Source organism: Pseudophryne corroboree, chromosome 5 (genome assembly GCF_028390025.1).
Source record: "Pseudophryne corroboree isolate aPseCor3 chromosome 5, aPseCor3.hap2, whole genome shotgun sequence".
Classification (NCBI taxonomy): Eukaryota; Metazoa; Chordata; class Amphibia; order Anura; family Myobatrachidae; genus Pseudophryne; species Pseudophryne corroboree.
The window spans coordinates 265,109,375-265,119,833 of record NC_086448.1 but is presented as its reverse complement, the minus strand read 5'-3'; the positions used below and the strand labels follow the sequence as shown (position 1 = coordinate 265,119,833).

Sequence of the window (10,459 nt, the reverse complement as noted above, 5' to 3'; positions counted from 1 at the left end):
CCTCACAAAGTCACCAATATCCTCCTCACTGCTAAATCCATGGGCCTTTACTATATAATCATCCTTCTGGACCTCGCAGCTGCATTTAACACTATAGTCCACCCCTCCTATACTAGGCCTGACCAAACTGTATCTTTTCATCTGTTGTGAAACTATACATAACAACATGCCATGCTACAGTTCTAGTACTTCCTAATAGCAAAACTGTGGCAGGGCGTACTGGGATTTGAAGTTTCTCAATAGCTGGAGAGACACAGGTTCTTCAGGGCTTCACTATACAATATATTGACTAATCTTGTGATCAGCAATAGATTGCAAGCTGCGAGGTTCAGTCCACCATCGGGTATTCATGCGCAGTGTAATCCCCTCTATCTGAATTGCTGCAGCTAATTGAATATGCCCGCTAATGTGAATATTCCAGTTATTCTCTTAAGAATTTTATCCATATTTCCATTTTTGGTTTACACTGCCACCTAGGGGCTAGTGGTGACTTTACAGTTTTATATACTGTATCTTGCATGGTACCAGTTCAGCAACACTAATATATATTTCTCTGACGTCCTAAGTGGATGCTGGGACTCCGTAAGGACCATGGGGAATAGCGGCTCCGCAGGAGACTGGGCACAACTAAAGAAAGCTTTAGGACTACCTGGTGTGCACTGGCTCCTCCCTCTATGACCCTCCTCCAGACCTCAGTTAGAATCTTGTGCCCGGCTGAGCTGGATGCACACTAGGGGCTCTCCTGAGCTCCTAGAAAAGAAAGTATATTTTAGGTTTTTTATTTTCAGTGAGATCTGCTGGCAACAGACTCACTGCTACGAGGGACTAAGGGGAGAAGAAGCGAACCTACCTGACTGGAGATAGTTTGGGCTTCTTAGGCTACTGGACACCATTAGCTCCAGAGGGATCGAACACAGGACCCGACCTCGATCGTTCGGTCCCGGAGCCGCGCCGCCGTCCCCCTTACAGAGCCAGAAGCATGAAGATGGTCCTGGAAATCGGCGGCAGAAGACTTCGGTCTTCAACAAGGTAGCGCACAGCACTGCAGCTGTGCGCCATTGCTCCTCATGCACACTTCACACTCCGGTCACTGATGGGTGCAGGGCGCTGGGGGGGGCGCCCTGAGCAGCAATATGAATACCTTGGCTGGCAAAAAATCACAATATATAGTCCCAGAGGCTATATATGTGATAAATACCCCTGCCAGAATCCATAAAAAAAGCGGGAGAAAAGTCAGCCGAAAAAGGGGCGGGGCTATCTCCCTCAGCACACTGGCGCCATTTTTTCTTCACAGTGCAGCTGGAAGACAGCTCCCCAGGCTCTCCCCTGTAGTTTTCAGGCTCAAAGGGTTAAAAAGAGAGGGGGGCACCAAATTTAGGCGCAATATTGTGTATACAAGCAGCTATTGGGGGAAAAATCACTCAGTTATAGTGTTAATCCCTGCATTATATAGCGCTATGGTGTGTGCTGGCATACTCTCTCTCTGTCTCCCCAAAGGACTTTGTGGGGTCCTGTCCTCAGTCAGAGCATTCCCTGTGTGTGTGCGGTGTGTCGGTACGGCTGTGTCGACATGTTTGAGGAGGAAGGTTACGTGGAGGCGGAGCAGATGCCGATAAATGTGATGTCGCCCCCTGTGGGGCCGACACCAGAGTGGATGGATAAGTGGAAGGTATTAACCGACAGTGTTAACTCCTTATGTAAAGGGCTGGATGACGTAACAGCTATGGGACAGCCGGCTTCTCAGCCCGCGCCTGCCCAGGCGTCTCAAAGGCCATCAGGGGCTCAAAAACGCCCGCTACCTCAGATGGCAGATACAGATGTCGACACGGAGTCTGACTCCAGTGTCGACGAGGTTGAGACATATACACAATCCACTAGGAACATCCGTTGCACTCGGCAATGAAAAATGTGTTACACATTTCTGACATTAACCCAAATACCAAAAAAAAAAGGGGGGTTTTATGTTTGGGGAGAAAAAGCAGCCAGTGTTTTGTTCCCCCATCAGATGAGTGAATGAAGCGTGGGTTTCCCCGATAAAAAACTGGTAATTTCTAAAAAGTTACTGATGGCGTACCCTTTCCCGCCAGAGGATAGGTCACGTTGGGAGATATCCCCTAGGGTGGATAAGGCGCTCACACGTTTGTCAAAAAAGGTGGCACTGCCGTCTTAGGATACGGCCACTTTGAAGGAGCCTGCTGTTAAAAAGCAGAAGGCTATCCTGAAGTCTGTATATACACACTCAGGTACTATACTGAGACCTGCAATTGCCTCAGCATGGATAGTGCTGCTGCAGCGTGGTCTGATATCCTGTCAGATAATATTGATACCCTATACAGGGATACTATTTTGCTAACCATAGAGCATATTAAAGACGTCGTCTTATATATATGAGGGATGCACAGAGGGATATTTGCCGGCTGGCATCCAAAAGTTAATGCAATGTCCATTCTGCCAGGAGGGTATTAGGGACCCGGCAGTGGACAGGTGATGCTGACTTTAAAAGGCACATGGAGATTCTGCCTTATGAGGGTGAGGAATTGTTTGGGGATGGTCTCTGGGACCTCGTATCCACAGCAACAGCTGGGAAGAAATTTTTTTACCTCAGGTTCCTCACAGCCTAAGAAAGCACCGTATTATCAGGTACAGTCCTTTCGGCTTCAGAAAAGCGAGCGGGTCAAAGGCGCTTCCTTTCTGCACAGAGACAAGGGAAGAGGGAAAAAGCTGCACCAGACAGCCAGTTCCCAGGATCAAAAATCTTCCCTCGCTTCATCTGAGTCCGCCGCATGACGCTGGGGCTCCACAGGTGGAGCCAGGTGCGATGGGGGCGCGTCTCGGGAATTTCAGCGACCAGTGGGCTCGCTCACAGGTGGATCCCTGGGTTCTGCAAGTAGTATCACAGGGATACAAGCTGGAGTTCGAGGCGACTCCCCCTCGCCGTTACCTCAAATCAGCCTTGCCTGCTGCCCTCAGAGAAAGGGGAGGTAGTACTGGCGGCAATTCACAAGCTGTACTTCCAGCAGGTGATAATCAAGGTACCCCTCCTTCAACAAGGCCGGGGTTACTATTCCACAATGTTTGTGGTACCGAAACCAGACGGTTCGGTGAGACCCATTCTAAAATTGAAATCTTTGAACACTTATATACGAAGGTTCAAGTTCAAAATGGAATCGCTCAGGGCGGTTATTGCAAGCCTGGACGAAGGGGATTACATGGTATCACTGGACATCAAGGATGCTTACCTGCATGTCCCCATTTACCCTCCTCACCAGGAGTACCTCAAAATTGTGGTACAGGACTGTCATTACCAATTCCAGACGTTGCCGTTGGTCTGTCCCCGGCACCGAGGGTATTCACCAAGGTAATGGCCGAAATGATGATACTCCTTCGAAAAAAGGGAGTTATAATTATCCCGTACTTGGACGATCTCCTTATAAAGGCGAGGTCCAGGGAGCAGTTGTTGGTCGGAGTAGCACTATCTCGGGAAGTGCTACAACAGCACGGCTGGGTTCTGAATATTCCAAAGTCGCAGCTGGTTCCTACGACGCGTCTACTGTTCCTGGGTATGGTTCTGGACACAGAACAGGAAAAAGTGTTTCTCCCGGAGGAGAAGGCCAAGGAGTTGTCATCTCTAGTCAGAGACCTCCTAAAATAAATACAGGTTTCGGTGCATCAATGCACGCGAGTCCTGGGAAAGATGGTAGCTTCTTACGAAGAAAATCCATTCGGCAGGTTCCATGCAAGGATCTTCCAGTGGGATCTGTTGGACAAGTTGTCCGGGTCGCATCTTCAGATGCATCGGCTGATAACCCTGTCTCCAAGGGCCAGGGTGTCGCTGTTGTGGTGGCTGCAGAGTGCTCATCTTCTAGAGGGCCGTAGATTCGGCATACGGGACTGGGTCCTGGTGACCACGGATGCCAGCCTTCGAGGCTGGGGGGCAGTCACACAGGGAAGAAACTTCCAAGGACTATGGTCGAGTCAGGAGACTTCCCTACACATAAATATTCAGGAACTAAGGGCCATTTACAATGCCCTAAGTCAGGCTAGACCCCTGCTTCAACACCTGCCGGTGCTGATCCAGTCAGACAACATCACGGCGGTCGCCCATGTAAACCAACAGGGCAGCACAAGAAGCAGGATGGCGATGGCAGAAGCCACAAGGATTTTCCGATGGGCGGAAAATCATGTGTTAGCACTGTTAGCAGTGTTCATTCCCGGAGTGGACAACTGGGAAACAGACTTTCTCAGCAGGCACAACCTCCACCCGGGAGAGTGGGGACTTCATCCAGAAGTCTTCCAAATGATTGTACACCATTGGGAAAGGCCGCAGGTGGACATGTCGGCGTCCCGCCTCAACAAAAAGCTAAAAATATATTGCGCCAGGTCAAGGGACCCTCAGGCGATAGCTGTGGACGCTCTGGTAACACCGTGGGTGTACCAGTCGGTGTATGTGTTCCCTCCTCTGCCTCTCATGCCCAAGGTACTGAGAATAATAAGAAGGAGAGGAGTACGAACTATACTCGTGGTTCCGGATTGGCCAAGAAGAGCTTGGTACCCAGAACTTCAAGAAATGATCTCAGAGGACCCATGGCCTCTGCCGCTCAGACAGGACCTGCTGCAGCAGGGGCCCTGTCTGTTCCAAGACTTACCGCGGCTGCGTTTGACGGCATGGCGGTTGAACACCGGATCCTAAAGGAAAAAGGCATTCCGGAGGAAGTCATTCCTACGCTGATTAAGGCTAGGAAAGATGTGATCGCAAAACATTATCACCGCATATGGCGAAAATATGTTGCTTGGTGTGAGGCCAGGAAGGCCCCAACGGAGGAATTTCAACTGGGTCGATTTCTGCACTTCCTACAGTCAGGAGTGACTATGGGCCTAAAATTGGGTTCCATTAAGGTCCAGATTTCGGCTCTGTACATTTTCTACCAAAAAAAAGAACTGGCTTCACTGCCTGAAGTTCAGACTTTTGTTAAGGGAGTGCTGCATATTCAGCCCCCGTTTGTGCCTCCAGTGGCACCGTGGGATCTCAACGTGGTGTTGGATTTCCTGAAGTCGGATTGGGTTGAGCCACTTAAATCCGTGGAGCTAAAATACCTCACGTGGAAAGTGGTCATGCTGTTGGCCTTGGCGTCGGCCAGGCGTGTATCAGAATTGGCGGCTTTGTCATGCAAAGGCCCTTATCTGATTTTTTTTATATGGATAGGGCGGAATTGAGGACTCGTTCCCAATTCCTTCCTAAGGTGGTATCAGCTTTTCATGTGAACCAACCTATTGTGGTGCCTGCGGCTACTTGGGACTTGGAGGACTCCAAGTTACTGGACGTAGTCAGGGCCCTGAAAATATATGTTTCCAGGACGGCTGGAGTCAGGAAAACTAACTCGCTATTTATCCTGTATGCACCCAACAAGCTGGGTGCTCCTGCTTCTAAGCAGACTATTGCTCGCTGGATCTGTAGCACAATTCAACTTGCACATTCTGCGGCTGGACTGCCGCACCCTAAATCTGTAAAAGCCCATTCCACGAGGAAAGTGGGCTCTTCTTGGGCGGCTGCCCGAGGGGTCTCGGCTTTACAACTTTGCCGAGCTGTTATTTGGTCGGGTTCAAACACTATTGCAAGAGTCTACAAGTTTGATACCCTGGCTGAGGAGGACCTAGAGTTTGCTCATTCGGTGCTGCAGAGTCATCCGCACTCTCCCGCCCGTTTGGGAGCTTTGGTATAATCCCCATGGTCCTTATGGAGTCCCAGCATCCACTTAGGACGTCAGAGAAAATAAGATTTTACTCACCGGTAAATCTATTTCTCGTAGTCCGTAGTGGATGCTGGGCGCCCATCCCAAGTGCGGATTGTCTGCAATACTTGTATATAGTTATTGTTTAACTAAAGGGTTATTGTTGAGCCATCTGTTGAGAGGCTCAGTTATATTTCATACTGTTAACTGGGTATAGTATCACGAGTTATACGGTGTGATTGGTGTGGCTGGTATGAGTCTTACCCGGGATTCAAAATCCTTCCTTATTGTGTCAGCTCTTCCGGGCACAGTATCCTAACTGAGGTCTGGAGGAGGGTCATAGAGGGAGGAGCCAGTGCACACCAGGTAGTCCTAAAGCTTTCTTTAGTTGTGCCCAGTCTCCTGCGGAGCCGCTATTCCCCATGGTCCTTACGGAGTCCCAGCATCCACTACGGACTACGAGAAATAGATTTACCGGTGAGTAAAATCTTATTATATATATATATATATATATATATATATACATATATTTAAAAATGGGGGGGAGGGTACAGCGCCACTTGTGAGGTGTGATCTCAGTGATTATTATATTGAATAATTTAAAATGAAATTAAAATTACCATAAACAAAACACACATAACCTCAATTAAGGTGTCTGCCAAGCCCTAAGAATGCAGTGCCGGTATCGCACTGCTGGACGTATGGAAAAAAGGATAGATAGGGTTCGGCGCTCAGTGTTGCTAAGAAATGGTTAAAAGCCAAAATATATATGTATAAAAAAATATTTAATATATGAGAGTAAAAAAGTTACAAAGTACATAAAAAACATAAAAATATGGACCAAGAAAATATTAAAATATTAAAAGGATAAGGAGATCAACTTAGCTTTAGAAAACAGCAGGGGGTAAGTGCAGGAAATCCAACGCGTTTCGTCTCATCAGACTTCTTCAAAGGGTAGGGACACAATGATCCTTCCTGTCTATTTATAGCCAAACTACTTAGTAAAGGGGTTGTGACATCACAGATGGTCACGTGATGCAATTAAAGTGTTACAGGTTTTTAAAGTACTTTTTAGTGCAGTGTATGAGAACATAAAATAACATATAATAATGTGGGCTGACCATTTAGAGCAGAGTCAATGAATGCATAAGACATAAACGAGTCAAAAGCACTCTAAAGTCCATAAATAAGGTGTAGCAGCGGCATTTCCGCCACACTTCCGGTAATGTGTGTCGCGTCTTCGTCATTTCCTGTCCGCGTCTGCGCATGCGCCCGCGGCGGCTCCCGGCTTCCAGGAGATCGTCTGCGCTTGCGTCCACGGCTGTCCCCGGCAGGTATCATAGTGTGCAGGAGGGTTCTGTCTCCAGAGATTAGTAAGGCGGTGGCCATATTTGCTGGGATTAAGACCACTGAGTTGCATAATGCGGCGGCCATCTTTTGGTAGGTCTTTCAGACCTGAATATATTCTAGGCCCAGTCCGTGTCCATGACAACGATCACATAAATAAATAAAAAAAGAAATGGTAATATCCCGCAAACAGTGTTATTTACAGGCAATTCAGAACGGTTTTTAAACTTTTCAGCTCAAACTATAAGAATAAGTATGCTTCTCGTTTTATTAAGAAGGTAAAGTGCTAGTGCAATAATAAGTAAATATAAAGGAGCGCAGAGTCAATATGTTAGATATATTAAATAGGTTAATAAATTAAATAGCAGTGCAAGGTGACATATAAAATATAGCTAGTGCACTATACAAAGAACCTCAGAATAGATGGGTTAGAAATATATAATATAACAGTGCAAATTGCAGGTTAATGACATATGAAATATATATTGAAAGCAGTGTAGGGTGCGGTTTAAGGACATGTGGAGAAAGTTAATTAGAATAAATTAAAATAAATAAAATAGTGCTCGGTTGATTAGCAGTGTAGAGCTTTTCGTGAACCATGGTGGTATATCGGAGGTGTACATTGCAAATATCATTATAAGTCGGTATTAAATTGACGTCATTTATTTAACATTACAGTACCCAATCTTCCCAGGTAGTCTCCTTTCCTGGTACTGATCAGGCCCAAGCACTGCTTAGCTTCCAAGATCAGACGAGATTGGGCGTACCAGTGTGGTTTGACTGTACGCGAAAAGGATTAGACATCATAATACCACGTGATTTATTCCTTTATTTTAGTGAACAGTGATTAACTAAATACATACATCTATTTTGTGAAGTGAGGGAAGAATAAGGAACATAAAAGGAGCAAAAAAAGGGGGAAAAACTGAGTATTTTTAGGATACTGCACCTCATAGTAAAGGTGCAATTTCGTATCCTTCATTTAGGCCAACTGGATGTAGAGTCTGCAACTGGAAAATCCAGTACATTTCTCGTCTTGAAAGTTTGTTTCCAAGGTCTCCTCCTCTCTCGCCCAGGCAAACGTGTTCAATGGCCTTGAAAGTAAGGTCCTCTGGATTAGAGTTATGTGCAGATACAAAGTGTCGGGAGACTGCGTGGCTTTCAACTTTGTTCTTGATATTCCTTATATGTTCCTGGATCCGTATTTTGAGGGGTCTCTTTGTCTTTCCCACATACTTCATTTTGCAGGTGCACTCCAATAGGTAAATTACAGATGATGTGTTACAGTTCATAAAGTCCTTTATAGTGTAATCTTTCTTATCCTCTGTATCACTAAAAGTTTTCCTGTTCCGGTGTAAGTATTTACATATGTTGCACTTTCCACATTTATAAGACCCCGTGCATTTCAGCATGGGGATATTCCGGGTGGGTCTTTCCTTCAGCATGCTAGGTGCGAGGAGGTCTTTAAGGTTTTTAGATTTTTTGAAAATTAATTCGGGTTTGGGCAGTAAGATTTCTTTGAGCACTGGATCCATTAGAAGGATTCCCCAATGAGTTCTAAGGGAGATTCTGATCACTTTTTCATGTTGACTGAACGTAGTGATGAAGGCAATTCTTTCCTTCTTTTCCTCCTTGGTTCTATATGTTAGTAGTTTTTCTCTGTCCAGAATTCTTGTTTTTTCCAGTGCTTTGTCTAAAAGGGGCTTTGGGTATCTCTTTTCTTCAAACATCTTCCTGTAAATCTCCAATTGGTCTTCGCAGTCCTTCGTACTTGTACAGTTCCTTTTAATTCTTGAGAACTGGGAGGCCGGGATGTTATTCTTCCACCTTTCCAGATGATTACTTTGGTAATGCAGGTAACTATTCATATCTACATTCTTAATGAAATTCTTGGTGGAGATCCTTCCCTCTTCTCCGGTAAAAATTAGGTCGAAGTACTCGATGGATCTATCATTTGTTACCGAGCTGAAGGCAAGGTTCAAATCATTATCTCCCAGAGTCCTTAAAAATTCATTAAAAGCTTCAGTCGTGCCATCCCAGATTATTAAAATATCGTCAATGTATCATTTATAAAATACCACATTTTTCTTAAAAGCACTTAGGGTGTAGATCTGTGTTCTCTTCCAACATCCCATAAAAAGGTTTGCAAAACTTGGGGCAAATATCATCCCCATCGCTGTACCGCAGCATTGTAGATAGAACTGGTTTAAAAATTTAAAATAATTGTGGCTCAAGATAAAATACATAAGATCACATATAAGATTTCTGTGAGTGCTGGTCAAAGATGGATCACTATCTAAAAATTCCCTGCATGCGGCTACGCCTTTAGAATGTTCGATGCATGTATACAGGGATTGGACATCCACTGTAGCAAATATGTAAGTGTCCTTCCATTCCATCGTGTTCAATAGGTTGAGTACTGAAGTCGTATCTTTCAAGAAGGATGGGAGATCTTTCACATAATTTTTCAGGAAAACATCGACATATTCTGATAAATTTGCAGTCAGTGAGCCTATACCTGCCACTATTGGGCGACCAGGTGGATTGGTTAAGGATTTATGTATTTTTGGCAAGAAATAAAAGATGGGGGTAATTGGATTAGATTGCATGAGATATTGAAATTCTTCTTTGGTTACCACGTCATTTCTTAGGCCCTGTAAAAGTAACGTCCTCAGTTCTTCCACAAAGACTTCTTTCGGATCGCTTTGAAGCATTGTATATGATTTTGTTTCTCCCAAGAGCCTCAGTGCCTCCTTTGTGTAGGCATCGTGGTCCATGATAACTAATCCACCCCCTTTGTCAGCCTGTTTTATAACTAGGTTGTTGCTTTTCTGTAGTTTTTTCAAGGCTTCACATTCACGATTCTTCATGTTCTTTTCCTTTAACGGTTTCAATTCTGTGTCGCATGAGTCTTTCTTCACCAGTTCATAGAACATGCTGATATTACTACCCTTGGATTCCAAAGGGTAATACTTGGATGCTGGTTTTAACCCAGATTTTGAACGGTCCACATAATTGCTTATAACGGCATCTTCTTTCCTTAGATAGTGTCTTTTAAGAGTGAGTTTTCTTATAAATTTATTCAGGTCGATAAAAGTATCGAACTTATTTTATCCGCTAGTAGGTGCAAATGATAGTCCTCTACTTAGCAGTGTCACCTCTGGCTTCGTTAGTGTATGTTTGGATAGGTTGAAGATGCCTTTACTTTCTGGTTTGGCTATTGTAGATTCCGACTCTTCTGTTTTGTTCCTCCTACCACCCCGTTTGCCTCTTCTAAAAACCTTCTCTTCATGGGTGATGCTTGTTTGCTGTCCTCTGTCACCATGTTTCTTTTTTTTTAAACATTTCTTTCTTTATTGAAGCATTTCAAAGAGAAAAGTAAC

General features: G+C 45.0%; 1 pseudogene; it reads right to left on the bottom strand.

Moving 5' to 3' along the window:
* Positions 1 to 7,745: 7,745 nt before the first annotated feature.
* On the bottom strand, positions 7,746 to 7,864 carry LOC134930437 (5S ribosomal RNA; annotated as a pseudogene).
* Between the last annotated feature and the right edge of the window lie 2,595 nt (positions 7,865 to 10,459).